This window comes from Crinia signifera, chromosome 3, assembly GCF_055691185.1.
Source record: "Crinia signifera chromosome 3, ASM5569118v1, whole genome shotgun sequence".
Classification (NCBI taxonomy): domain Eukaryota; kingdom Metazoa; phylum Chordata; class Amphibia; order Anura; family Myobatrachidae; genus Crinia; species Crinia signifera.
The window spans coordinates 313,144,579-313,167,342 of record NC_139219.1 but is presented as its reverse complement, the minus strand read 5'-3'; the positions used below and the strand labels follow the sequence as shown (position 1 = coordinate 313,167,342).

The window sequence follows — 22,764 nt, the reverse complement described above, 5'->3', positions numbered from 1 at the left end:
CTACTAGAATTCCAATAAGCTATCCATTGCGACACAGAGCCACGTCTATTTAGCTTAAACTATTATCTAATATACAGTACATTTGTTATATACATTGTAAGTACATTTTTACCTTTGAAACAAAACATCGACTCTGGTGGGACTCGAACCCACAACCTTTGAATAGCTGCAAACTACTAGAAGTCCAATGCGCTATCCATTGCGCCACAGAGCCATGTCTATTTGGCTTAAACTATTATCTAATATACAGTACATTTGTTATATACATTGTAGGTACATTTTTACCTTTGAAACAAAACATCGACTCTGGTGGGACTCAAACCCACAACCTTTGAATAACTACAAACTACTACAAGTCCAATGCACTATCCATTGCGCCACAGAGCCATGTCTACTTGGCTTAAACTATTATCTAATATACAGTACATTTGTTATATACATTGTAAGTACATTTTTACTTTTGAAACAAAACATCGACTCTGGTGAGACTCGAACCCAAAACCTTTGAATAACTGCAAACTACTAGAAGTCCAATGCGCTATCCATTGCGCCACAGAGCCATGTATTTTTTGCGTAAACTATTGTCTAATATACAGTACATTTGTTATATACATTGTAAGTACATTTTTACCTTTGAAACAAAACATCGACTCTGGTGGGACTCGAACCCACAACCTTTGAATAACTGCAAACTACTAGAAGTCCAATGCGCTATCCATTCCGCCACAGAGCCATGTATTTTTCAAGTAAACTATTGTCTAATATACAGTACATTTGTTATATACATTGTAAGTACATTTTTACCTTTGAAACAAAACATCGACTCTGGTGGGACTCGAACCCACAACCTTTGAATAACAATAACCTTCTAGAAGTCCAATGCGCTATCCATTGCGAAACAGAGCCACTGATGTCTACCTAGTTTTCATTTTTTTATTGATTAATATTTGGTATCCTGATTGTGTGATGTGCAAGCAAATGTCGGGACATTTGCATTATGTGTGATAGAGTAAATGTTTATTGCAAATCAAGATAAAAACCTGATTTTAAAAAAAATATTTACATAGATATTGGACTGTTTACCAATTAAGATATTCTTCTTACTTTCTACTATAATTATATGGTGGTAACAGGTGTCAGATAATTGCCGCATTTCTCCAAAATGCAACAGTCATGTCTAAGTCTACCTCCTGCTGATTTCAATTCTGGTCCTATTTCAGGTTTTTATCAAATATTTAAGTCCTTTGTGATACCCATTTGTGGAGTATAAGTAAAAATAAGTTTGGTTATCATTTTTAAATGAAAATACCATTCAATCTGTGCACAGCTAGTTGATTTGACTTGGCATCGAATTTGATTATATATTAATTCTAAAATAAACATTTTGATTACCAGAGAATGATTTAAAGAATCTAAAAATTTATTTGAATCTGATTATCTTTCATTTAAAGGGATTTTTAAGTAGATTACTTATCAAGAGATTGTGAATATAGTTGATGCGTTACTACTATAAATTTGATATGTACATTGTAAGTCCATTTTTACCTTTGAAACAAAACATCGACTCGGGTGGGACTCGAACCCACAACCTTTGAATAACTACTAGAATTCCAATTAACTATCCATTGCGACACAGAGCCACGTCTGTTTAGCTTAAACTATTATCTAATATACAGTACATTTGTTATATACATTGTAAGTACATTTTTACCTTTGAAACAAAACATCGACTCTGGTGGGACTCGAACCCACAACCTTTGAATAGCTGCAAACTACTAGAAGTCCAATGCGCTATCCATTGCGCCACAGAGCCATGTCTATTTGGCTTAAACTATTATCTAATATACAGTACATTTGTTATATACATTGTAGGTACATTTTTACCTTTGAAACAAAACATCGACTCTGGTGGGACTCGAACCCACAACCTTTGAATAACTGCAAACTACTAGAAGTCCAATGCGCTATCCATTGCGCCACAGAGCCATGCATTTTTCACGTAAACTATTGTCTAATATACAGTACATTTGTTATATACATTGTAACCTTTGAAACAAAACATCGACTCTGGTGGGACTCGAACCCAGAACCTTTGAATAACTACAACCTTCTAGAAGTCCAATGCGCTATCCATTGCGCCACAGAGCCATGTGTTTTTCACGTAAACTATTATCTAATATACAGTACATTTGTTATATACAATGTAAGTACATTTTTACCTTTGAAACAAAACATCGACTCGGGTGGGACTCGAACCCACAACCTATGAATAACTGCAAACTACTAGAAGTCCAATGCGCTATCCATTGCGCCACAGAGCCATGTATTTTTCACGTAAACTATTGTCTAATATACAGTACATTTGTCATATACATTGTAAGTACATTTTTACCTTTGAAACAAAACATCGACTCTGGTGGGACTCGAACCCACAACCTTTGAATAACTGCAAACTACTAGAAGTCCAATGCGCTATCCATTGCGCCACAGAGCCATGTATTTTTCACGTAAACTATTGTCTAATATACAGTACATTTGTTATATACATTGTAAGTACATTTTTACCTTTGAAACAAAACATCGACTCTGGTGGGACTCGAACCCACAACCTTTGAATAACTACAACCTTCTAGAAGTCCAATGCGCTATCCATTGCGAAACAGAGCCACTGATGTCTACCTAGTTTTCATTTTTTTATTGATTAATATTTGGTATCCTGATTGTGTGATGTGCAAGCAAATGTCGGGACATTTGCACTATGTGTGATAGAGTAAATGTTTATTGCAAATCAAGATAAAAACCTGATTTTAAAAAAAATATTTACATAGATATTGGACTGTTTACCAATTAAGATATTCTTCTTACTTTCTACTATAATTATATGGTGGTAACAGGTGTCAGATAATTTCCGCATTTCTCCAAAATGCAACAGTCATGTCTAAGTCTACCTCCTGCTGATTTCAATTCTGGTCCTATTTCAGGTTTTTATCAAATATGTAAGTCCTTTGTGATACCCATTTGTGGATTATAAGTAAAAATAAGTTTGTTTATCATTTTTAAATGAAAATACCATTCAATCTGTGCATAGCTAGTTGATTTGATTTGGCATCGAATTTGATTATATCAATTCTAAAATAAACATTTTGATTACCAGACAATGATTTAAAGAATCTAAAAATGTATTTGAATCTGATTATCTTTCATTTAAAGGGATTTTCTAAGTTGATTACTTATCACGAGATTGTAAATATAGTTGATGCGTTTCTACTATAAATTTTATATGTACATTGTAAGTCCATTTTTACCTTTGAAACAAAACATAGACTCTGGTGGGACTCAAACCCACAACCTTTGAATAACTACAAACTACTACAAGTCCAATGCACTATCCATTGCGCCACAGAGCCATGTCTATTTGGCTTAAACTATTATCTAATATACAGTACATTTGTTATATACATTGTAAGTACATTTTTACCTTTGAAACAAAACATCGACTCTGGTGGGACTCGAACCCACAACCTTTGAATAACTGCAAACTACTAGAAGTCCAATACGCTATCCATTGCGCCACAGAGCCATGTATTTTTCAAGTAAACTATTGTCTAATATACAGTACATTTGTTATATACATTGTAAGTACATTTTTACCTTTGAAACAAAACATCGACTCTGGTGGGACTCGAACCCACAACCTTTGAATAACAATAACCTTCTAGAAGTCCAATGCGCTATCCATTGCGAAACAGAGCCATGTATTTTTCATATAAACTATTGTCTAATATACAGTACATTTGTTATATACATTGTAAGTACATTTTTACCTTTGAAACAAAACGTTCACTCTGGTGGGACTCGAACCCACAACCTTTGAATAACTGCAAACTACTAGAAGTCCAATGCGCTATCCATTGCGCCACAGAGCCATGTATTTTTCATGTAAACTATTGTCTAATATACAGTACATTTGTTATATACATTGTAAGTACATTTTTACCTTTGAAACAAAACATCGACTCTGGTGGGACTCGAACCCACAACCTTTGAATAACTGCAAACTACTAGAAGTCCAATGCGCTATCCATTGCGCCACAGAGCCATGTATTTTTTACGTAAACTATTGTCTAATATACAGTACATTTGTTATATACATTGTAAGTACATTTTTACCTTTGAAACAAAACATCAACTCTGGTGGGACTCGAACCCACAACCTTTGAATAACTACAACCTTCTAAAAGTCCAATGCGCTATCCATTGCGAAACAGAGCCACTGATGTCTACCTAGTTTTCATTTTTTTATTGATTAATATTTGGTATCCTGATTGTGTGATGTGCAAGCAAATGTCGGGACATTTGCACTATGTGTGATAGAGTAAATGTTTATTGCAAATCAAGATAAAAACCTGATTTTTAAAAAAATATTTACATAGATATTGGACTGTTTACCAATTAAGATATTCTTCTTACTTTCTACTATAATTATATGGTGGTAACAGGTGTCAGATAATTGCCACATTTCTCCAAAATGCAACAGTCATGTCTAAGTCTACCTCCTGCTGATTTCAATTCTGGTCCTATTTCAGGTTTTTATCAAATATGTAAGTCCTTTGTGATACCCATTTGTGGAGTATAAGTAAAAATAAGTTTGTTTATCATTTTTAAATGAAAATACCATTCAATCTGTGCATAGCTAGTTGATTTGATTTGGCATCGAATTTGATTATATCAATTCTAAAATAAACATTTTGATTACCAGACAATGATTTAAAGAATCTAAAAATGTATTTGAATCTGATTATCTTTCATTTAAAGGGATTTTCTAAGTTGATTACTTATCAAGAGATTGTGAATATAGTTGATGCGTTTCTACTATAAATTTTATATGTACATTGTAAGTCCATTTTTACCTTTGAAACAAAACATAGACTCTGGTGGGACTCAAAAACCCACAACCTTTGAAAAACTACAAACTACTACAAGTCCAATGCACTATCCATTGCGCCACAGAGCCATGTCTATTTAGCTTAAACTATTATCTAATATACAGTACATTTGTAATATACATTGTAAGTACATTTTTACCTTTGAAACAAAACATCGACTCTGGTGGGACTCGAACCCACAACCTTTGAATAACTGCAACCTTCTAGAAGTCCAATGCGCTATCCATTGCGCCAGAGAGCCATGTATTTTTCACATAAACTATTATCTAATATACAGTACATTTGTTATATACAATGTAAGTACATTTTTACCTTTGAAACAAAACATCGACTCTGGTGGGACTCGAACCCACAACCTTTGAATAACTGCAAACTACTAGAAGTCCAATGCGCTATCCATTGCGCCACAGAGCCATGTGTTTTTCGCGTAAACTATTGTCTAATATACAGTACATTTGTTATATACATTGTAGGTACATTTTTACCTTTGAAACAAAACATCGACTCTGGTGGGACTCGAACCCACAACCTTTGAATAACTACAACCTTCTAGAAGTCCAATGCGCTATCCATTGCGCCACAGAGCCATGTATTTTTCACGTAAACTATTATCTAATATACAGTACATTTGTTATATACAATAAAAGTACATTTTTACCTTTGAAACAAAACATCGACTCGGGTGGGACTCGAACCCACAACCTTTGAATAACTGCAAACTACTAGAAGTCCAATGCGCTATCCATTGCGCCACAGAGCCATGTATTTTTCCTGTAAACTATTGTCTAATATACAGTACATTTGTCATATACATTGTAAGTACATTTTTACCTTTGAAACAAAACATCGAATCTGGTGGGACTCAAACCCACAACCTTTGAATAACTGCAAACTACTAGAAGTCCAATGCGCTATCCATTGCGCCACAGAGCCATGTATTTTTCACGTAAACTATTGTCTAATATACAGTACATTTGTTATATACATTGTAAGTACATTTTTACCTTTGAAACAAAACATCGACTCTGGTGGAACTCGAACCCACAACCTTTGAATAACTACAACCTTCTAGAAGTCCAATGCGCTATCCATTGCGAAACAGAGCCACTGATGTCTACCTAGTTTTCATTTTTTTATTGATTAATATTTGGTATCCTGATTGTGTGATGTGCAAGCAAATGTCGGGACATTTGCACTATGTGTGATAGAGTAAATGTTTATTGCAAATCAAGATAAAAACCTGATTTTAAAAAAAATATTTACATAGATATTGGACTGTTTACCAATTAAGATATTCTTCTTACTTTCTACTATAATTATATGGTGGTAACAGGTGTCAGATAATTTCCGCATTTCTCCAAAATGCAACAGTCATGTCTAAGTCTACCTCCTGCTGATTTCAATTCTGGTCCTATTTCAGGTTTTTATCAAATATGTAAGTCCTTTGTGATACCCATTTGTGGATTATAAGTAAAAATAAGTTTGTTTATCATTTTTAAATGAAAATACCATTCAATCTGTGCATAGCTAGTTGATTTGATTTGGCATCGAATTTGATTATATCAATTCTAAAATAAACATTTTGATTACCAGACAATGATTTAAAGAATCTAAAAATGTATTTGAATCTGATTATCTTTCATTTAAAGGGATTTTCTAAGTTGATTACTTATCACGAGATTGTGAATATAGTTGATGCGTTTCTACTATAAATTTTATATGTACATTGTAAGTCCATTTTTACCTTTGAAACAAAACATAGACTCTGGTGGGACTCAAACCCACAACCTTTGAATAACTACAAACTACTACAAGTCCAATGCACTATCCATTGCGCCACAGAGCCATGTCTATTTGGCTTAAACTATTATCTAATATACAGTACATTTGTTATATACATTGTAAGTACATTTTTACTTTTGAAACAAAACATCGACTCTGGTGGGACTCGAACCCACAACCTTTGAATAACTGCAAACTACTAGAAGTCCAATGCGCTATCCATTGCGCCACAGAGCCATGTATTTTTTGCGTAAGCTATTGTCTAATATACAGTACATTTGTTATATACATTGTAAGTACATTTTTACCTTTGAAACAAAACATCGACTCTGGTGGGACTCGAACCCACAACCTTAGAATAACTGCAAACTACTAGAAGTCCAATGCGCTATCCATTGCGCCACAGAGCCATGTATTTTTCAAGTAAACTATTGTCTAATATACAGTACATTTGTTATATACATTGTAAGTACATTTTTACCTTTGAAACAAAACATCGACTTTGGTGGGACTCGAACCCACAACCTTTGAATAACAATAACCTTCTAGAAGTCCAATGCGCTATCCATTGCGAAACAGAGCCACTGATGTCTACCTAATTTTCATTTTTTTATTGATTAATATTTGGTATCCTGATTGTGTGATGTGCAAGCAAATGTCGGGACATTTGCATTATGTGTGATAGAGTAAATGTTTATTGCAAATCAAGATAAAAACCTGATTTTAAAAAAAATATTTACATAGATATTGGACTGTTTACCAATTAAGATATTCTTCTTACTTTCTACTATAATTATATTGTGGTAACAGGTGTCAGATAATTGCCGCATTTCTCCAAAATGCAACAGTCATGTCTAAGTCTACCTCCTGCTGATTTCAATTCTGGTCCTATTTCAGGTTTTTATCAAATATGTAAGTCCTTTGTGATACCCATTTGTGGAGTATAAGTAAAAATAAGTTTGGTTATCATTTTTAAATGAAAATACCATTCAATCTGTGCACAGCTAGTTGATTTGACTTGGCATCGAATTTGATTATATATTAATTCTAAAATAAACATTTTGATTACCAGACAATGATTTAAAGAATCTAAAAATGTATTTGAATCTGATTATCTTTCATTTAAAGGGATTTTCTAAGTTGATTACTTATCAAGAGATTGTGAATATAGTTGATGCGTTTCTACTATAAATTTTATATGTACATTGTAAGTCCATTTTTACCTTTGAAACAAAACATAGACTCTGGTGGGACTCAAAAACCCACAACCTTTGAAAAACTACAAACTATTACAAGTCCAATGCACTATCCATTGCACCACAGAGCCATGTCTATTTAGCTTAAACTATTATCTAATATACAGTACATTTGTAATATACATTGTAAGTACATTTTTACCTTTGAAACAAAACATCGACTCTGGTGGGACTCGTACCCACAACCTTTAAATAACTACAACCTTCTAGAAGTGCAATGCGCTATCCATTGCGCCACAGAGCCATGTATTTTTCACGTAAACTATTATCTAATATACAGTACATTTGTTATATACAATGTAAGTACATTTTTACCTTTGAAACAAAACATCGACTCGGGTGGGACTCGAACCCACAACCTTTGAATAACTGCAAACTACTAGAAGTCCAATGCGCTATCCATTGCGCCACAGAGCCATGTATTTTTCGTGTTAGCTATTGTCTAATATACGGTACATTTGTCATATACATTGTAAGTACATTTTTACCTTTGAAACAAAATATCGACTCTGGTGGGACTCGAACCCACAACCTTTGAATAACTGCAAACTACTAGAAGTCCAATGCGCTATCCATTGCGCCACAGAGCCATGTATTTTTCACGTAAACTATTGTCTAATATACAGTACATTTGTTATATACATTGTAAGTACATTTTTACCTTTGAAACAAAACATCGACTCTGGTGGGACTCGAACCCACAACCTTTGAATAACTACAACCTTCTAGAAGTCCAATGCGCTATCCATTGCGAAACAGAGCCACTGATGTCTACCTAGTTTTCATTTTTTTATTGATTAATATTTGGTATCCTGATTGTGTGATGTGCAAGCAAATGTCGGGACATTTGCACTATGTGTGATAGAGTAAATGTTTATTGCAAATCAAGATAAAAACCTGATTTTAAAAAAAATATTTACATAGATATTGGACTGTTTACCAATTAAGATATTCTTCTTACTTTCTACTATAATTATATGGTGGTAACAGGTGTCAGATAATTTCCGCATTTCTCCAAAATGCAACAGTCATGTCTAAGTCTACCTCCTGCTGATTTCAATTCTGGTCCTATTTCAGGTTTTTATCAAATATGTAAGTCCTTTGTGATACCCATTTGTGGATTATAAGTAAAAATAAGTTTGTTTATCATTTTTAAATGAAAATACCATTCAATCTGTGCATAGCTAGTTGATTTGATTTGGCATCGAATTTGATTATATCAATTCTAAAATAAACATTTTGATTACCAGACAATGATTTAAAGAATCTAAAAATGTATTTGAATCTGATTATCTTTCATTTAAAGGGATTTTCTAAGTTGATTACTTATCACGAGATTGTAAATATAGTTGATGCGTTTCTACTATAAATTTTATATGTACATTGTAAGTCCATTTTTACCTTTGAAACAAAACATAGACTCTGGTGGGACTCAAACCCACAACCTTTGAATAACTACAAACTACTACAAGTCCAATGCACTATCCATTGCGCCACAGAGCCATGTCTATTTGGCTTAAACTATTATCTAATATACAGTACATTTGTTATATACAATGTAAGTACATTTTTACCTTTGAAACAAAACATCGACTCGGGTGGGACTCGAACCCACAACCTTTGAATAACTGCAAACTACTAGAAGTCCAATGCGCTATCCATTGCGCCACAGAGCCATGTATTTTTCATGTTAGCTATTGTCTAATATACGGTACATTTGTCATATACATTGTAAGTACATTTTTACCTTTGAAACAAAATATCGACTCTGGTGGGACTCGAACCCACAACCTTTGAATAACTGCAAACTACTAGAAGTCCAATGCGCTATCCATTGCGCCACAGAGCCATGTATTTTTCACGTAAACTATTGTCTAATATACAGTACATTTGTTATATACATTGTAAGTACATTTTTACCTTTGAAACAAAACATCGACTCTGGTGGGACTCGAACCCACAACCTTTGAATAACTACAACCTTCTAGAAGTCCAATGCGCTATCCATTGCGAAACAGAGCCACTGATGTCTACCTAGTTTTCATTTTTTTATTGATTAATATTTGGTATCCTGATTGTGTGATGTGCAAGCAAATGTCGGGACATTTGCACTATGTGTGATAGAGTAAATGTTTATTGCAAATCAAGATAAAAACCTGATTTTAAAAAAAATATTTACATAGATATTGGACTGTTTACCAATTAAGATATTCTTCTTACTTTCTACTATAATTATATGGTGGTAACAGGTGTCAGATAATTGCCGCATTTCTCCAAAATGCAACAGTCATGTCTAAGTCTACCTCCTGCTGATTTCAATTCTGGTCCTATTTCAGGTTTTTATCAAATATGTAAGTCCTTTGTGATACCCATTTGTGGATTATAAGTAAAAATAAGTTTGTTTATCATTTTTAAATGAAAATACCATTCAATCTGTGCATAGCTAGTTGATTTGATTTGGCATCGAATTTGATTATATCAATTCTAAAATAAACATTTTGATTACCAGACAATGATTTAAAGAATCTAAAAATGTATTTGAATCTGATTATCTTTCATTTAAAGGGATTTTCTAAGTTGATTACTTATCACGAGATTGTAAATATAGTTGATGCGTTTCTACTATAAATTTTATATGTACATTGTAAGTCCATTTTTACCTTTGAAACAAAACATAGACTCTGGTGGGACTCAAACCCACAACCTTTGAATAACTACAAACTACTACAAGTCCAATGCACTATCCATTGCGCCACAGAGCCATGTCTATTTGGCTTAAACTATTATCTAATATACAGTACATTTGTTATATACATTGTAAGTACATTTTTACTTTTGAAACAAAACATCGACTCTGGTGGGACTCGAACCCACAACCTTTGAATAACTGCAAACTACTAGAAGTCCAATGCGCTATCCATTGCGCCACAGAGCCATGTATTTTTTGCGTAAGCTATTGTCTAATATACAGTACATTTGTTATATACATTGTAAGTACATTTTTACCTTTGAAACAAAACATCGACTCTGGTGGGACTCGAACCCACAACCTTTGAATAACTGCAAACTACTAGAAGTCCAATGCGCTATCCATTGCGCCACAGAGCCACGTATTTTTCAAGTAAACTATTGTCTAATATACAGTACATTTGTTATATACATTGTAAGTACATTTTTACCTTTGAAACAAAACATCGACTCTGGTGGGACTCGAACCCACAACCTTTGAATAACAATAACCTTCTAGAAGTCCAATGCGCTATCCATTGCGAAACAGAGCCACTGATGTCTACCTAATTTTCATTTTTTTATTGATTAATATTTGGTATCCTGATTGTGTGATGTGCAAGCAAATGTCGGGACATTTGCATTATGTGTGATAGAGTAAATGTTTATTGCAAATCAAGATAAAAACCTGATTTTAAAAAAAATATTTACATAGATATTGGACTGTTTACCAATTAAGATATTCTTCTTACTTTCTACTATAATTATATTGTGGTAACAGGTGTCAGATAATTGCCGCATTTCTCCAAAATGCAACACTCATGTCTAAGTCTACCTCCTGCTGATTTCAATTCTGGTCCTATTTCAGGTTTTTATCAAATATGTAAGTCCTTTGTGATACCCATTTGTGGAGTATAAGTAAAAATAAGTTTGGTTATCATTTTTAAATGAAAATACCATTCAATCTGTGCACAGCTAGTTGATTTGACTTGGCATCGAATTTGATTATATATTAATTCTAAAATAAACATTTTGATTACCAGACAATGATTTAAAGAATCTAAAAATGTATTTGAATCTGATTATCTTTCATTTAAAGGGATTTTCTAAGTTGATTACTTATCAAGAGATTGTGAATATAGTTGATGCGTTTCTACTATAAATTTTATATGTACATTGTAAGTCCATTTTTACCTTTGAAACAAAACATAGACTCTGGTGGGACTCAAAAACCCACAACCTTTGAAAAACTACAAACTATTACAAGTCCAATGCACTATCCATTGCACCACAGAGCCATGTCTATTTAGCTTAAACTATTATCTAATATACAGTACATTTGTAATATACATTGTAAGTACATTTTTACCTTTGAAACAAAACATCGACTCTGGTGGGACTCGTACCCACAACCTTTAAATAACTACAACCTTCTAGAAGTCCAATGCGCTATCCATTGCGCCACAGAGCCATGTATTTTTCACGTAAACTATTATCTAATATACAGTACATTTGTTATATACAATGTAAGTACATTTTTACCTTTGAAACAAAACATCGACTCGGGTGGGACTCGAACCCACAACCTTTGAATAACTGCAAACTACTAGAAGTCCAATGCGCTATCCATTGCGCCACAGAGCCATGTATTTTTCATGTTAGCTATTGTCTAATATACGGTACATTTGTCATATACATTGTAAGTACATTTTTACCTTTGAAACAAAATATCGACTCTGGTGGGACTCGAACCCACAACCTTTGAATAACTGCAAACTACTAGAAGTCCAATGCGCTATCCATTGCGCCACAGAGCCATGTATTTTTCACGTAAACTATTGTCTAATATACAGTACATTTGTTATATACATTGTAAGTACATTTTTACCTTTGAAACAAAACATCGACTCTGGTGGGACTCGAACCCACAACCTTTGAATAACTACAACCTTCTAGAAGTCCAATGCGCTATCCATTGCGAAACAGAGCCACTGATGTCTACCTAGTTTTCATTTTTTTATTGATTAATATTTGGTATCCTGATTGTGTGATGTGCAAGCAAATGTCGGGACATTTGCACTATGTGTGATAGAGTAAATGTTTATTGCAAATCAAGATAAAAACCTGATTTTAAAAAAAATATTTACATAGATATTGGACTGTTTACCAATTAAGATATTCTTCTTACTTTCTACTATAATTATATGGTGGTAACAGGTGTCAGATAATTTCCGCATTTCTCCAAAATGCAACAGTCATGTCTAAGTCTACCTCCTGCTGATTTCAATTCTGGTCCTATTTCAGGTTTTTATCAAATATGTAAGTCCTTTGTGATACCCATTTGTGGATTATAAGTAAAAATAAGTTTGTTTATCATTTTTAAATGAAAATACCATTCAATCTGTGCATAGCTAGTTGATTTGATTTGGCATCGAATTTGATTATATCAATTCTAAAATAAACATTTTGATTACCAGACAATGATTTAAAGAATCTAAAAATGTATTTGAATCTGATTATCTTTCATTTAAAGGGATTTTCTAAGTTGATTACTTATCACGAGATTGTAAATATAGTTGATGCGTTTCTACTATAAATTTTATATGTACATTGTAAGTCCATTTTTACCTTTGAAACAAAACATAGACTCTGGTGGGACTCAAACCCACAACCTTTGAATAACTACAAACTACTACAAGTCCAATGCGCTATCCATTGCGCCACAGAGCCATGTCTATTTGGCTTAAACTATTATCTAATATACAGTACATTTGTTATATACATTGTAAGTACATTTTTACTTTTGAAACAAAACATCGACTCTGGTGGGACTCAAACCCACAACCTTTGAATAACTGCAAACTACTAGAAGTCCAATGCGCTATCCATTGCGCCACAGAGCCATGTATTTTTTGCGTAAGCTATTGTCTAATATACAGTACATTTGTTATATACATTGTAAGTACATTTTTACCTTTGAAACAAAACATCGACTCTGGTGGGACTCGAACCCACAACCTTTGAATAACTGCAAACTACTAGAAGTCCAATGCGATATCCATTGCGCCACAGAGCCATGTATTTTTCAAGTAAACTATTGTCTAATATACAGTACATTTGTTATATACATTGTAAGTACATTTTTACCTTTGAAACAAAACATCGACTCTGGTGGGACTCGAACCCACAACCTTTGAATAACAATAACCTTCTAGAAGTCCAATGCGCTATCCATTGCAAAACAGAGCCACTGATGTCTACCTAGTTTTCATTTTTTTATTGATTAATATTTGGTATCCTGATTGTGTGATGTGCAAGCAAATGTCGGGACATTTGCATTATGTGTGATAGAGTAAATGTTTATTGCAAATCAAGATAAAAACCTGATTTTAAAAAAAATATTTACATAGATATTGGACTGTTTACCAATTAAGATATTCTTCTTACTTTCTACTATAATTATATGGTGGTAACAGGTGTCAGATAATTGCCGCATTTCTCCAAAATGCAACAGTCATGTCTAAGTCTACCTCCTGCTGATTTCAATTCTGGTCCTATTTCAGGTTTTTATCAAATATGTAAGTCCTTTGTGATACCCATTTGTGGAGTATAAGTAAAAATAAGTTTGGTTATCATTTTTAAATGAAAATACCATTCAATCTGTGCACAGCTAGTTGATTTGACTTGGCATCGAATTTGATTATATATTTATTCTAAAATAAACATTTTGATTACCAGACAATGATTTAAAGAATCTAAAAATGTATTTGAATCTGATTATCTTTCATTTAAAGGGATTTTTAAGTAGATTACTTATCAAGAGATTGTGAATATAGTTGATGCGTTACTACTATAAATTTGATATGTACATTGTAAGTCCATTTTTACCTATGAAACAAAACATCGACTCGGGTGGGACTCGAACCCACAACCTTTGAATAACTACAAACTACTAGAAGTCCAATAAGCTATCCATTGCGACACAGAGCCACGTCTATTTAGCTTAAACTATTATCTAATATACAGTACATTTGTTATATACATTGTAAGTACATTTTTACCTTTGAAACAAAACATCGACTCTGGTGGGACTCGAACCCACAACCTTTGAATAACTGCAAACTACTCGAAGTCCAATGCGCTATCCATTGCGCCACAGAGCCATGTCTATTTGGCTCAAACTATTATCTAATATACAGTACATTTGTTATATACATTGTAGGTACATTTTTACCTTTGAAACAAAACATCGACTCTGGTGGGACTCGAACCCACAACCTTTGAATAACTGCAAACTACTAGAAGTCCAATGCGCTATCCATTGCGCCACAGAGCCATGCATTTTTCACATAAACTATTGTCTAATATACAGTACATTTGTTATATACATTGTAAGTACATTTTTACCTTTGAAACAAAACATCGACTCTGGTGGGACTCGAACCCACAACCTTTGAATAACTGCAAACTACTAGAAGTCCAATGCGCTATCCATTGCGCCACAAAGCCATGTATTTTTCACATAAACTATTGTCTAATATACAGTACATTTGTTATATACATTGTAAGTACATTTTTACCTTTGAAACAAAACATCGACTCTGGTGGGACTCGAACCCACAACCTTTGAATAACTGCAAACTACTAGAAGTCCAATGCGCTATCCATTGCGCCACAGAGCCATGTATTTTTCACGTAAACTATTGTCTAATATACAGTACATTTGTTATATACATTGTAAGTACATTTTTACCTTTGAAACAAAACATCAACTCTTGTGGGACTTGAACCCACAACCTTTGAATAACTACAACCTTCTAGAAGTCCAATGCGCTATCCATTGCGAAACAGAGCCACTGATGTCTACCTAGTTTTCATTTTTTTATTGATTAATATTTGGTATCCTGATTGTGTGATGTGCAAGCAAATGTCAGGACATTTGCACTATGTGTGATAGAGAAAATGTTTATTGCAAATCAAGATAAAAACCTGATTTTTAAAAAAATATTTACATAGATATTGGACTGTTTACCAATTAAGATATTCTTCTTACTTTCTACTATAATTATGTGGTGGTAACAGGTGTCAGATAATTGCCGCATTTCTCCAAAATGCAACAGTCATGTCTAAGTCTACCTCCTGCTGATTTCAATTCTGGTCCTATTTCAGGTTTTTATCAAATATGTAAGTCCTTTGTGATACCCATTTGTGGAGTATAAGTAAAAATAAGTTTGTTTATCATTTTTAAATGAAAATACCATTCAATCTGTGCATAGCTACTTGATTTGATTTGGCATCGAATTTGATTATATCAATTCTAAAATAAACATTTTGATTACCAGACAATGATTTAAAGAATCTAAAAATGTATTTGAATCTGATTATCTTTCATTTAAAGGGATTTTCTAAGTTGATTACTTATCAAGAGATTGTGAATATAGTTGATGCGTTTCTACTATAAATTTTATATGTACAATGTAAGTCCATTTTTACCTTTGAAACAAAACATAGACTCTGGTGGGACTCAAAAACCCACAACCTTTGAAAAACTACAAACTACTACAAGTCCAATGCACTATCCATTGCGCCACAGAGCCATGTCTATTTAGCTAAAACTATTATCTAATATACAGTACATTTGTAATATACATTGTAAGTACATTTTTACCTTTGAAACAAAACATCGACTCTGGTGGGACTCGAACCCACAACCTTTGAATAACTGCAAACTACTAGAAGTCCAATGCGCTATCCATTGCGCCACAGAGCTATGTATTTTTCGCGTATACTATTGTCTAATATACAGTACATTTGTTATATACATTGTAAGTACATTTTTACCTTTGAAACAAAACATTGACTCTGGTGGGACTCGAACCCACAACCTTTGAATAACTGCAAACTACTAGAAGTCCAATGCGCTATCCATTGCGCCACAGAGCCATGCATTTTTCATGTAAACTATTGTCTAATATACAGTACATTTGTTATATACATTGTAAGTACATTTTTACCTTTGAAACAAAACATCGACTCTGGTGGGACTCGAACCCACAACCTTTGAATAACTGCAAACTACTAGAAGTCCAATGCGCTATCCATTGTGCCACAAAGCCATGTATTTTTCCCATAAACTATTGTCTAATATACAGTACATTTGTTATATACATTGTAAGTACATTTTTACCTTTGAAACAAAACATCGACTCTGGTGGGACTCGAACCCACAACCTTTGAATAACTGCAAACTACTAGAAGTCCAATGCGCTATCCATTGCGCCACAGAGCCATGTATTTTTCACGTAAACTATTGTCTAATATACAGTACATTTGTTATATACATTGTAAGTACATTTTTACCTTTGAAACAAAACATCAACTCTGGTGGGACTTGAACCCACAACCTTTGAATAACTACAACCTTCTAGAAGTCCAATGCGCTATCCATTGCGAAACAGAGCCACTGATGTCTACCTAGTTTTCATTTTTTTATTGATTAATATTTGGTATCCTGATTGTGTGATGTGCAAGCAAATGTCGGGACATTTGCACTATGTGTGATAGAGTAAATGTTTATTGCAAATCAAGATAAAAACCTGATTTTTAAAAAAATATTTACATAGATATTGGACTGTTTACCAATTAAGATATTCTTCTTACTTTCTACTATAATTATATGGTGGTAACAGGTGTCAGATAATTGCCGCATTTCTCCAAAATGCAACAGTCATGTCTAAGTCTACCTCCTGCTGATTTCAATTCTGGTCCTATTTCAGGTTTTTATCAAATATGTAAGTCCTTTGTGATACCCATTTGTGGAGTATAAGTAAAAATAAGTTTGTTTATCATTTTTAAATGAAAATACCATTCAATCTGTGCATAGCTACTTGATTTGATTTGGCATCGAATTTGATTATATCAATTCTAAAATAAACATTTTGATTACCAGACAATGATTTAAAGCAGGGGTCTTCAACCTTTAAGACAGCGTGGGCCACCTAAAAAAATCCAGTGAAGCCCGAGGGCCACTAAAATCGCCTACGGAATTTCGGACAGCCCCATAGAATCAGAGCTCCCCTATAACGTCAGCACAGTCCTTCATAGATAGTTGGCACAGCCACCCATACTCAGCACATAACCACACACACACACACACACACCCTAATAGTTATCAGCAGCAAATTTGGGTTCCAGTGCAAACAGTAAAATATGTATCATATATAATTTGATATTGAATAAATTGCACGCGCCGTAGGCGCGCTCCCAAAAACGGGTGTGACCTAATTATAAGGGGCGTGGTCTTATTATAACGAGTGTGAACTAGCAGGAAAACAATTACCTGACACCTCTTTTGCAACCTGCATGACCAGACATTGGTTACCGCAGGAATGGTCGTTGTCCTGACACGCTTAAGTTGACTGAAGGCTGCACAATGACATATAAACATGAAGGCCCACACAGTAAAATAGTACGCCTCACAGATCAAACCCAAACAATGAAAGGCTACTTAAATCAATATACACTGTTACACTGTTTATCCGTAATGCCCATTACACATTGTGCATCACACCATAGTGTCCATTAGACATTATGCCACACACCGTAATACCTGTTGTACATTATGTCATACACCATAATGCCCATTACACATTATGCCGCACCGTGATGCCCATTACACATTAATCCACACAAAATTATGCCCCACACTGATGCCCATTATGCCACAGACCATAATGCCAGCAGTACTCCTGCTTATACATATGATGCCCCAGCAGTGCCCCTCACCTAATGCCCCAGCAGTGCCCCTCACACAATGCCCCCCAGCAGTGCCCCTCACACAATGCCCCCCAGCAGTGCCCCTCACACAATGCCCCAGCAGTGCCCCTCACACACAATGCCCCAGCAGTGCCCCTCACACACAATGCCCCAGCAGTACCCCTCACACACAATGCTCCAGCAGTGCCCCTCACACAATGCCCCAGCAGTGCCCCTCACACACAATGCCCCAGCAGTGCCCCTCACACACAATGCCCCAGCAGTGCCCCTCACACACAATGCCCCAGCAGTGCCCCTCACACACAATGCCCCAGCAGTGCCCATTACACATTGTGCATCACACCATAGTGTCCATTAGACATTATGCCACACACCGTAATACCTGTTGTACATGATGTCATACACCATAATGCCCATTACACATTATGCCGCACCGTGATGCCCATTACACATTAATCCACACAAAATTATGCCCATTGCACATTATGCCCCACACTGATGCCCATTATGCCACAGACCATAATGCCAGCAATACTCCTGCTTATACATATGATGCCCCAGCAGTGCCCCTCCCCTAATGCCCCAGCAGTGCCCCTCACACAATGCCCCAGCAGTGCCCCTCACACACAATGCCCCAGCAGTGCCCCTCACACACAATGCCCCAGCAGTGCCCCTCACACACAATGCCCCAGCAGTGCCCCTCACACACAATGCCCCAGCAGTGCCCCTCACACACAATGCCCCAGCAGTGCCCCTCACACACAATGCCCCAGCAGTGCCCCTCACACACAATGCCCCAGCAGTGCCCCTCACACACAATGCCCCCTGTAATGCCCCACACACACACAATGCCCCCTGTAATGCCCCACACACACACAATGCCCCCAGTAATGCCTGCAGCTTTGCCAGGTCCCCTGCTCCCGCCAGATGTACCTCCTCATCCTGCAGCTTTGACAGGTCACCTGCTTCCACCATCCATGCCTCCTCCTGCAGTTTCGCCGGGTCCCCTCCGCCAGCTGTGCCTCCTCCTCCTGCAGTTCCAGTGCCGGGTCTCCTTCTCCCGCAGCTTCGCCGGGTCCCAACTCCCCAGCTCGTGACCAGGCGTGCCTCCTCCTCCCTCAGCCGCGCTGGATCCACTCCTCTGCCCTGCCTGCAGCCAATGGAAATCGGGTAGGCGGCACCCAAGGGGGACTCCATTACACTGCCTCCCTCGGCAGCATTTTCTTTTACTTAAAAAAAAAAAAAATCCTGTGCATGGCGGGCAGGGGGCCACTGAGATCAGCTCCGCGGGCCACTCGTGGCCCGCGGGCCATGGGTTGAAGACCCCTGATTTAAAGAATCTAAAAATGTATTTGAATCTGATTATCTTTCATTTAAAGGGATTTTCTAAGTTGATTACTTATCAAGAGATTGTGAATATAGTTGATGCGTTTCTACTATAAATTTTATATGTACAATGTAAGTCCATTTTTACCTTTGAAACAAAACATAGACTCTGGTGGGACTCAAAAACCCACAACCTTTGAAAAACTACAAACTACTACAAGTCCAATGCACTATCCATTGCGCCACAGAGCCATGTCTATTTAGCTAAAACTATTATCTAATATACAGTACATTTGTAATATACATTGTAAGTACATTTTTACCTTTGAAACAAAACATCGACTCTGGTGGGACTCGAACCCACAACCTTTGAATAACTGCAAACTACTAGAAGTCCAATGCGCTATCCATTGCGCCACAGAGCCATGTATTTTTCGCGTATACTATTGTCTAATATACAGTACATTTGTTATATACATTGTAAGTACATTTTTACCTTTGAAACAAAACATCGACTCTGGTGGGACTCGAACCCACAACCTTTGAATAACTGCAAACTACTAGAAGTCCAATGCGCTATCCATTGCGCCACAGAGCCATGTATTTTTCATGTAAACTATTGTCTAATATACAGTACATTTGTTATATACATTGTAAGTACATTTTTACCTTTGAAACAAAACATCGACTCTGGTGGGACTCGAACCCACAACCTTTGAATAACTGCAAACTACTAGAAGTCCAATGCGCTATCCATTGCGCCACAGAGCCATGTATTTTTCACGTAAACTATTGTCTAATATACAGTACATTTGTTATATACATTGTAAGTACATTTTTACCTTTGAAACAAAACATCAACTCTGGTGGGACTCGAACCCACAATCTTTGAATAACTACAACCTTCTAGAAGTCCAATGCGCTATCCATTGCAAAACAGAGCCACTGATGTCTACCTAGTTTTCATTTTTTTATTGATTAATATTTGGTATCCTGATTGTGTGATGTGCAAGCAAATGTCGGGACATTTGCACTATGTGGGATAGAGTAAATGTTTATTGCAAATCAAGATAAAAACCTGATTTTTAAAAAAATATTTACATAGATATTGGACTGTTTACCAATTAAGATATTCTTCTTACTTTCTACTATAATTATATGGTGGTAACAGGTGTCAGATAATTGCCGCATTTCTCCAAAATGCAACAGTCATGTCTAAGTCTACCTCCTGCTGATTTCAATTCTGGTCCTATTTCAGGTTTTTATCAAATATGTAAGTCCTTTGTGATACCCATTTGTGGAGTATAAGTAAAAATAAGTTTGTTTATCATTTTTAAATGAAAATACCATTCAATCTGTGCATAGCTAGTTGATTTGATTTGGCATCGAATTTGATTATATCAATTCTAAAATAAACATTTTGATTACCAGACAATGATTTAAAGAATCTAAAAATGTATTTGAATCTGATTATCTTTCATTTAAAGGGATTTTCTAAGTTGATTACTTATCAAGAGATTGTGAATATAGTTGATGCGTTTCTACTATAAATTTTATATGTACAATGTAAGTCCATTTTTACCTTTGAAACAAAACATAGACTCTGGTGGGACTCAAAAACCCACAACCTTTGAAAAACTACAAACTACTACAAGTCCAATGCACTATCCATTGCGCCACAGAGCCATGTCTATTTAGCTAAAACTATTATCTAATATACAGTACATTTGTAATATACATTGTAAGTACATTTTTACCTTTGAAACAAAACATCAACTCTGGTGGGACTCGAACCCACAACCTTTGAATAACTGCAAACTACTAGAAGTCCAATGCGCTATCCATTGCGCCACAGAGCCATGTATTTTTCGCGTATACTATTGTCTAATATACAGTACATTTGTTATATACATTGTAAGTACATTTTTACCTTTGAAACAAAACATCGACTCTGGTGGGACTCGAACCCACAACCTTTGAATAACTGCAAACTACTAGAAGTCCAATGCGCTATCCATTGCGCCACAGAGCCATGTATTTTTCACGTAAACTATTGTCTAATATACAGTACATTTGTTATATACATTGTAAGTAAATTTTTACCTTTGAAACAAAACATCGACTCTGGTGGGACTCGAACCCACAACCTTTGAATAACTGCAAACTACTAGAAGTCCAATGCGCTATCCATTGCGCCACAAAGCCATGTATTTTTCATATAAACTATTGTCTAATATACAGTACATTTGTTATATACATTGTAAGTACATTTTTACCTTTGAAACAAAACGTCGACTCTGGTGGGACTCGAACCCACAACCTTTGAATAACTGCAAACTACTAGAAGTCCAATGCGCTATCCATTGCGCCACAGAGCCATGTATTTTTCACATAAACTATTGTCTAATATACAGTACATTTGTTATATACATTGTAAGTACATTTTTACCTTTGAAACAAAACATCAACTCTGGTGGGACTCGAACCCACAACCTTTGAATAACTACAACATTCTAGAAGTCCAATGCGCTATCCATTGCAAAACAGAGCCACTGATGTCTACCTAGTTTTCATTTTTTTATTGATTAATATTTGGTATCCTGATTGTGTGATGTGCAAGCAAATGTCGGGACATTTGCACTATGTGGGATAGAGTAAATGTTTATTGCAAATCAAGATAAAAACCTGATTTTTAAAAAAATATTTACATAGATATTGGACTGTTTACCAATTAAGATATTCTTCTTACTTTCTACTATAATTATATGGTGGTAACAGGTGTCAGATAATTGCCGCATTTCTCCAAAATGCAACAGTCATGTCTAAGTCTACCTCCTGCTGATTTCAATTCTGGTCCTATTTCAGGTTTTTATCAAATATGTAAGTCCTTTGTGATACCCATTTGTGGAGTATAAGTAAAAATAAGTTTGTTTATCATTTTTAAATGAAAA

The 22,764-nt window shown here is 35.3% G+C and overlaps 47 non-coding genes across 47 annotated transcripts; all 47 read right to left on the bottom strand.

Moving 5' to 3' along the window:
• Positions 1-128: 128 nt before the first annotated feature.
• On the bottom strand, positions 129-214 carry TRNAR-UCU (transfer RNA arginine (anticodon UCU)). Its single transcript is given in 2 exon segments — positions 129-164; positions 178-214. It is a non-coding gene; the product is annotated as a tRNA-Arg (tRNA).
• An 87-nt stretch (positions 215-301) lies between these two features.
• On the bottom strand, positions 302-387 carry TRNAT-UGU (transfer RNA threonine (anticodon UGU)). The gene is given in 2 exon segments: positions 302-337; positions 351-387. It is a non-coding gene; the product is annotated as a tRNA-Thr (tRNA).
• A 260-nt stretch (positions 388-647) lies between these two features.
• On the bottom strand, positions 648-733 carry TRNAR-UCU (transfer RNA arginine (anticodon UCU)). The gene is given in 2 exon segments: positions 648-683; positions 697-733. It is a non-coding gene; the product is annotated as a tRNA-Arg (tRNA).
• A 994-nt stretch (positions 734-1,727) lies between these two features.
• TRNAR-UCU (transfer RNA arginine (anticodon UCU)) lies at positions 1,728-1,813 on the bottom strand. Its single transcript is given in 2 exon segments — positions 1,728-1,763; positions 1,777-1,813. It is a non-coding gene; the product is annotated as a tRNA-Arg (tRNA).
• An 87-nt stretch (positions 1,814-1,900) lies between these two features.
• TRNAR-UCU (transfer RNA arginine (anticodon UCU)) lies at positions 1,901-1,986 on the bottom strand. The gene is given in 2 exon segments: positions 1,901-1,936; positions 1,950-1,986. It is a non-coding gene; the product is annotated as a tRNA-Arg (tRNA).
• Positions 1,987-2,062: 76 nt separating this feature from the next.
• Positions 2,063-2,148, bottom strand: TRNAR-UCU (transfer RNA arginine (anticodon UCU)). The gene is given in 2 exon segments: positions 2,063-2,098; positions 2,112-2,148. It is a non-coding gene; the product is annotated as a tRNA-Arg (tRNA).
• Positions 2,149-2,408: 260 nt separating this feature from the next.
• Positions 2,409-2,494, bottom strand: TRNAR-UCU (transfer RNA arginine (anticodon UCU)). The gene is given in 2 exon segments: positions 2,409-2,444; positions 2,458-2,494. It is a non-coding gene; the product is annotated as a tRNA-Arg (tRNA).
• Positions 2,495-3,321: 827 nt separating this feature from the next.
• Positions 3,322-3,407, bottom strand: TRNAT-UGU (transfer RNA threonine (anticodon UGU)). Its single transcript is given in 2 exon segments — positions 3,322-3,357; positions 3,371-3,407. It is a non-coding gene; the product is annotated as a tRNA-Thr (tRNA).
• Positions 3,408-3,494: 87 nt separating this feature from the next.
• Positions 3,495-3,580, bottom strand: TRNAR-UCU (transfer RNA arginine (anticodon UCU)). Its single transcript is given in 2 exon segments — positions 3,495-3,530; positions 3,544-3,580. It is a non-coding gene; the product is annotated as a tRNA-Arg (tRNA).
• Positions 3,581-3,840: 260 nt separating this feature from the next.
• TRNAR-UCU (transfer RNA arginine (anticodon UCU)) lies at positions 3,841-3,926 on the bottom strand. Its single transcript is given in 2 exon segments — positions 3,841-3,876; positions 3,890-3,926. It is a non-coding gene; the product is annotated as a tRNA-Arg (tRNA).
• An 87-nt stretch (positions 3,927-4,013) lies between these two features.
• TRNAR-UCU (transfer RNA arginine (anticodon UCU)) lies at positions 4,014-4,099 on the bottom strand. Its single transcript is given in 2 exon segments — positions 4,014-4,049; positions 4,063-4,099. It is a non-coding gene; the product is annotated as a tRNA-Arg (tRNA).
• Positions 4,100-5,101: 1,002 nt separating this feature from the next.
• On the bottom strand, positions 5,102-5,187 carry TRNAR-UCU (transfer RNA arginine (anticodon UCU)). The gene is given in 2 exon segments: positions 5,102-5,137; positions 5,151-5,187. It is a non-coding gene; the product is annotated as a tRNA-Arg (tRNA).
• Positions 5,188-5,274: 87 nt separating this feature from the next.
• TRNAR-UCU (transfer RNA arginine (anticodon UCU)) lies at positions 5,275-5,360 on the bottom strand. The gene is given in 2 exon segments: positions 5,275-5,310; positions 5,324-5,360. It is a non-coding gene; the product is annotated as a tRNA-Arg (tRNA).
• Positions 5,361-5,447: 87 nt separating this feature from the next.
• Positions 5,448-5,533, bottom strand: TRNAR-UCU (transfer RNA arginine (anticodon UCU)). Its single transcript is given in 2 exon segments — positions 5,448-5,483; positions 5,497-5,533. It is a non-coding gene; the product is annotated as a tRNA-Arg (tRNA).
• An 87-nt stretch (positions 5,534-5,620) lies between these two features.
• On the bottom strand, positions 5,621-5,706 carry TRNAR-UCU (transfer RNA arginine (anticodon UCU)). The gene is given in 2 exon segments: positions 5,621-5,656; positions 5,670-5,706. It is a non-coding gene; the product is annotated as a tRNA-Arg (tRNA).
• Positions 5,707-5,793: 87 nt separating this feature from the next.
• TRNAR-UCU (transfer RNA arginine (anticodon UCU)) lies at positions 5,794-5,879 on the bottom strand. The gene is given in 2 exon segments: positions 5,794-5,829; positions 5,843-5,879. It is a non-coding gene; the product is annotated as a tRNA-Arg (tRNA).
• An 827-nt stretch (positions 5,880-6,706) lies between these two features.
• On the bottom strand, positions 6,707-6,792 carry TRNAT-UGU (transfer RNA threonine (anticodon UGU)). The gene is given in 2 exon segments: positions 6,707-6,742; positions 6,756-6,792. It is a non-coding gene; the product is annotated as a tRNA-Thr (tRNA).
• Positions 6,793-6,879: 87 nt separating this feature from the next.
• TRNAR-UCU (transfer RNA arginine (anticodon UCU)) lies at positions 6,880-6,965 on the bottom strand. The gene is given in 2 exon segments: positions 6,880-6,915; positions 6,929-6,965. It is a non-coding gene; the product is annotated as a tRNA-Arg (tRNA).
• Positions 6,966-7,052: 87 nt separating this feature from the next.
• On the bottom strand, positions 7,053-7,138 carry TRNAR-UCU (transfer RNA arginine (anticodon UCU)). The gene is given in 2 exon segments: positions 7,053-7,088; positions 7,102-7,138. It is a non-coding gene; the product is annotated as a tRNA-Arg (tRNA).
• Positions 7,139-8,315: 1,177 nt separating this feature from the next.
• On the bottom strand, positions 8,316-8,401 carry TRNAR-UCU (transfer RNA arginine (anticodon UCU)). Its single transcript is given in 2 exon segments — positions 8,316-8,351; positions 8,365-8,401. It is a non-coding gene; the product is annotated as a tRNA-Arg (tRNA).
• An 87-nt stretch (positions 8,402-8,488) lies between these two features.
• Positions 8,489-8,574, bottom strand: TRNAR-UCU (transfer RNA arginine (anticodon UCU)). The gene is given in 2 exon segments: positions 8,489-8,524; positions 8,538-8,574. It is a non-coding gene; the product is annotated as a tRNA-Arg (tRNA).
• An 827-nt stretch (positions 8,575-9,401) lies between these two features.
• TRNAT-UGU (transfer RNA threonine (anticodon UGU)) lies at positions 9,402-9,487 on the bottom strand. Its single transcript is given in 2 exon segments — positions 9,402-9,437; positions 9,451-9,487. It is a non-coding gene; the product is annotated as a tRNA-Thr (tRNA).
• Positions 9,488-9,574: 87 nt separating this feature from the next.
• On the bottom strand, positions 9,575-9,660 carry TRNAR-UCU (transfer RNA arginine (anticodon UCU)). The gene is given in 2 exon segments: positions 9,575-9,610; positions 9,624-9,660. It is a non-coding gene; the product is annotated as a tRNA-Arg (tRNA).
• Positions 9,661-9,747: 87 nt separating this feature from the next.
• On the bottom strand, positions 9,748-9,833 carry TRNAR-UCU (transfer RNA arginine (anticodon UCU)). The gene is given in 2 exon segments: positions 9,748-9,783; positions 9,797-9,833. It is a non-coding gene; the product is annotated as a tRNA-Arg (tRNA).
• An 827-nt stretch (positions 9,834-10,660) lies between these two features.
• Positions 10,661-10,746, bottom strand: TRNAT-UGU (transfer RNA threonine (anticodon UGU)). Its single transcript is given in 2 exon segments — positions 10,661-10,696; positions 10,710-10,746. It is a non-coding gene; the product is annotated as a tRNA-Thr (tRNA).
• Positions 10,747-10,833: 87 nt separating this feature from the next.
• Positions 10,834-10,919, bottom strand: TRNAR-UCU (transfer RNA arginine (anticodon UCU)). Its single transcript is given in 2 exon segments — positions 10,834-10,869; positions 10,883-10,919. It is a non-coding gene; the product is annotated as a tRNA-Arg (tRNA).
• An 87-nt stretch (positions 10,920-11,006) lies between these two features.
• On the bottom strand, positions 11,007-11,092 carry TRNAR-UCU (transfer RNA arginine (anticodon UCU)). Its single transcript is given in 2 exon segments — positions 11,007-11,042; positions 11,056-11,092. It is a non-coding gene; the product is annotated as a tRNA-Arg (tRNA).
• Positions 11,093-12,269: 1,177 nt separating this feature from the next.
• On the bottom strand, positions 12,270-12,355 carry TRNAR-UCU (transfer RNA arginine (anticodon UCU)). The gene is given in 2 exon segments: positions 12,270-12,305; positions 12,319-12,355. It is a non-coding gene; the product is annotated as a tRNA-Arg (tRNA).
• An 87-nt stretch (positions 12,356-12,442) lies between these two features.
• TRNAR-UCU (transfer RNA arginine (anticodon UCU)) lies at positions 12,443-12,528 on the bottom strand. Its single transcript is given in 2 exon segments — positions 12,443-12,478; positions 12,492-12,528. It is a non-coding gene; the product is annotated as a tRNA-Arg (tRNA).
• Positions 12,529-13,355: 827 nt separating this feature from the next.
• On the bottom strand, positions 13,356-13,441 carry TRNAT-UGU (transfer RNA threonine (anticodon UGU)). Its single transcript is given in 2 exon segments — positions 13,356-13,391; positions 13,405-13,441. It is a non-coding gene; the product is annotated as a tRNA-Thr (tRNA).
• Positions 13,442-13,528: 87 nt separating this feature from the next.
• On the bottom strand, positions 13,529-13,614 carry TRNAR-UCU (transfer RNA arginine (anticodon UCU)). Its single transcript is given in 2 exon segments — positions 13,529-13,564; positions 13,578-13,614. It is a non-coding gene; the product is annotated as a tRNA-Arg (tRNA).
• Positions 13,615-13,701: 87 nt separating this feature from the next.
• TRNAR-UCU (transfer RNA arginine (anticodon UCU)) lies at positions 13,702-13,787 on the bottom strand. The gene is given in 2 exon segments: positions 13,702-13,737; positions 13,751-13,787. It is a non-coding gene; the product is annotated as a tRNA-Arg (tRNA).
• Positions 13,788-14,788: 1,001 nt separating this feature from the next.
• On the bottom strand, positions 14,789-14,874 carry TRNAR-UCG (transfer RNA arginine (anticodon UCG)). The gene is given in 2 exon segments: positions 14,789-14,824; positions 14,838-14,874. It is a non-coding gene; the product is annotated as a tRNA-Arg (tRNA).
• An 87-nt stretch (positions 14,875-14,961) lies between these two features.
• Positions 14,962-15,047, bottom strand: TRNAR-UCU (transfer RNA arginine (anticodon UCU)). Its single transcript is given in 2 exon segments — positions 14,962-14,997; positions 15,011-15,047. It is a non-coding gene; the product is annotated as a tRNA-Arg (tRNA).
• An 87-nt stretch (positions 15,048-15,134) lies between these two features.
• On the bottom strand, positions 15,135-15,220 carry TRNAR-UCU (transfer RNA arginine (anticodon UCU)). The gene is given in 2 exon segments: positions 15,135-15,170; positions 15,184-15,220. It is a non-coding gene; the product is annotated as a tRNA-Arg (tRNA).
• Positions 15,221-15,307: 87 nt separating this feature from the next.
• TRNAR-UCU (transfer RNA arginine (anticodon UCU)) lies at positions 15,308-15,393 on the bottom strand. The gene is given in 2 exon segments: positions 15,308-15,343; positions 15,357-15,393. It is a non-coding gene; the product is annotated as a tRNA-Arg (tRNA).
• A 1,002-nt stretch (positions 15,394-16,395) lies between these two features.
• TRNAR-UCU (transfer RNA arginine (anticodon UCU)) lies at positions 16,396-16,481 on the bottom strand. The gene is given in 2 exon segments: positions 16,396-16,431; positions 16,445-16,481. It is a non-coding gene; the product is annotated as a tRNA-Arg (tRNA).
• An 87-nt stretch (positions 16,482-16,568) lies between these two features.
• On the bottom strand, positions 16,569-16,654 carry TRNAR-UCU (transfer RNA arginine (anticodon UCU)). Its single transcript is given in 2 exon segments — positions 16,569-16,604; positions 16,618-16,654. It is a non-coding gene; the product is annotated as a tRNA-Arg (tRNA).
• An 87-nt stretch (positions 16,655-16,741) lies between these two features.
• Positions 16,742-16,827, bottom strand: TRNAR-UCU (transfer RNA arginine (anticodon UCU)). Its single transcript is given in 2 exon segments — positions 16,742-16,777; positions 16,791-16,827. It is a non-coding gene; the product is annotated as a tRNA-Arg (tRNA).
• An 87-nt stretch (positions 16,828-16,914) lies between these two features.
• On the bottom strand, positions 16,915-17,000 carry TRNAR-UCU (transfer RNA arginine (anticodon UCU)). The gene is given in 2 exon segments: positions 16,915-16,950; positions 16,964-17,000. It is a non-coding gene; the product is annotated as a tRNA-Arg (tRNA).
• A 3,152-nt stretch (positions 17,001-20,152) lies between these two features.
• TRNAR-UCU (transfer RNA arginine (anticodon UCU)) lies at positions 20,153-20,238 on the bottom strand. The gene is given in 2 exon segments: positions 20,153-20,188; positions 20,202-20,238. It is a non-coding gene; the product is annotated as a tRNA-Arg (tRNA).
• An 87-nt stretch (positions 20,239-20,325) lies between these two features.
• On the bottom strand, positions 20,326-20,411 carry TRNAR-UCU (transfer RNA arginine (anticodon UCU)). Its single transcript is given in 2 exon segments — positions 20,326-20,361; positions 20,375-20,411. It is a non-coding gene; the product is annotated as a tRNA-Arg (tRNA).
• An 87-nt stretch (positions 20,412-20,498) lies between these two features.
• Positions 20,499-20,584, bottom strand: TRNAR-UCU (transfer RNA arginine (anticodon UCU)). The gene is given in 2 exon segments: positions 20,499-20,534; positions 20,548-20,584. It is a non-coding gene; the product is annotated as a tRNA-Arg (tRNA).
• Positions 20,585-21,586: 1,002 nt separating this feature from the next.
• Positions 21,587-21,672, bottom strand: TRNAR-UCU (transfer RNA arginine (anticodon UCU)). Its single transcript is given in 2 exon segments — positions 21,587-21,622; positions 21,636-21,672. It is a non-coding gene; the product is annotated as a tRNA-Arg (tRNA).
• Positions 21,673-21,759: 87 nt separating this feature from the next.
• TRNAR-UCU (transfer RNA arginine (anticodon UCU)) lies at positions 21,760-21,845 on the bottom strand. Its single transcript is given in 2 exon segments — positions 21,760-21,795; positions 21,809-21,845. It is a non-coding gene; the product is annotated as a tRNA-Arg (tRNA).
• Positions 21,846-21,932: 87 nt separating this feature from the next.
• On the bottom strand, positions 21,933-22,018 carry TRNAR-UCU (transfer RNA arginine (anticodon UCU)). Its single transcript is given in 2 exon segments — positions 21,933-21,968; positions 21,982-22,018. It is a non-coding gene; the product is annotated as a tRNA-Arg (tRNA).
• An 87-nt stretch (positions 22,019-22,105) lies between these two features.
• TRNAR-UCU (transfer RNA arginine (anticodon UCU)) lies at positions 22,106-22,191 on the bottom strand. The gene is given in 2 exon segments: positions 22,106-22,141; positions 22,155-22,191. It is a non-coding gene; the product is annotated as a tRNA-Arg (tRNA).
• Positions 22,192-22,764: the final 573 nt, after the last annotated feature.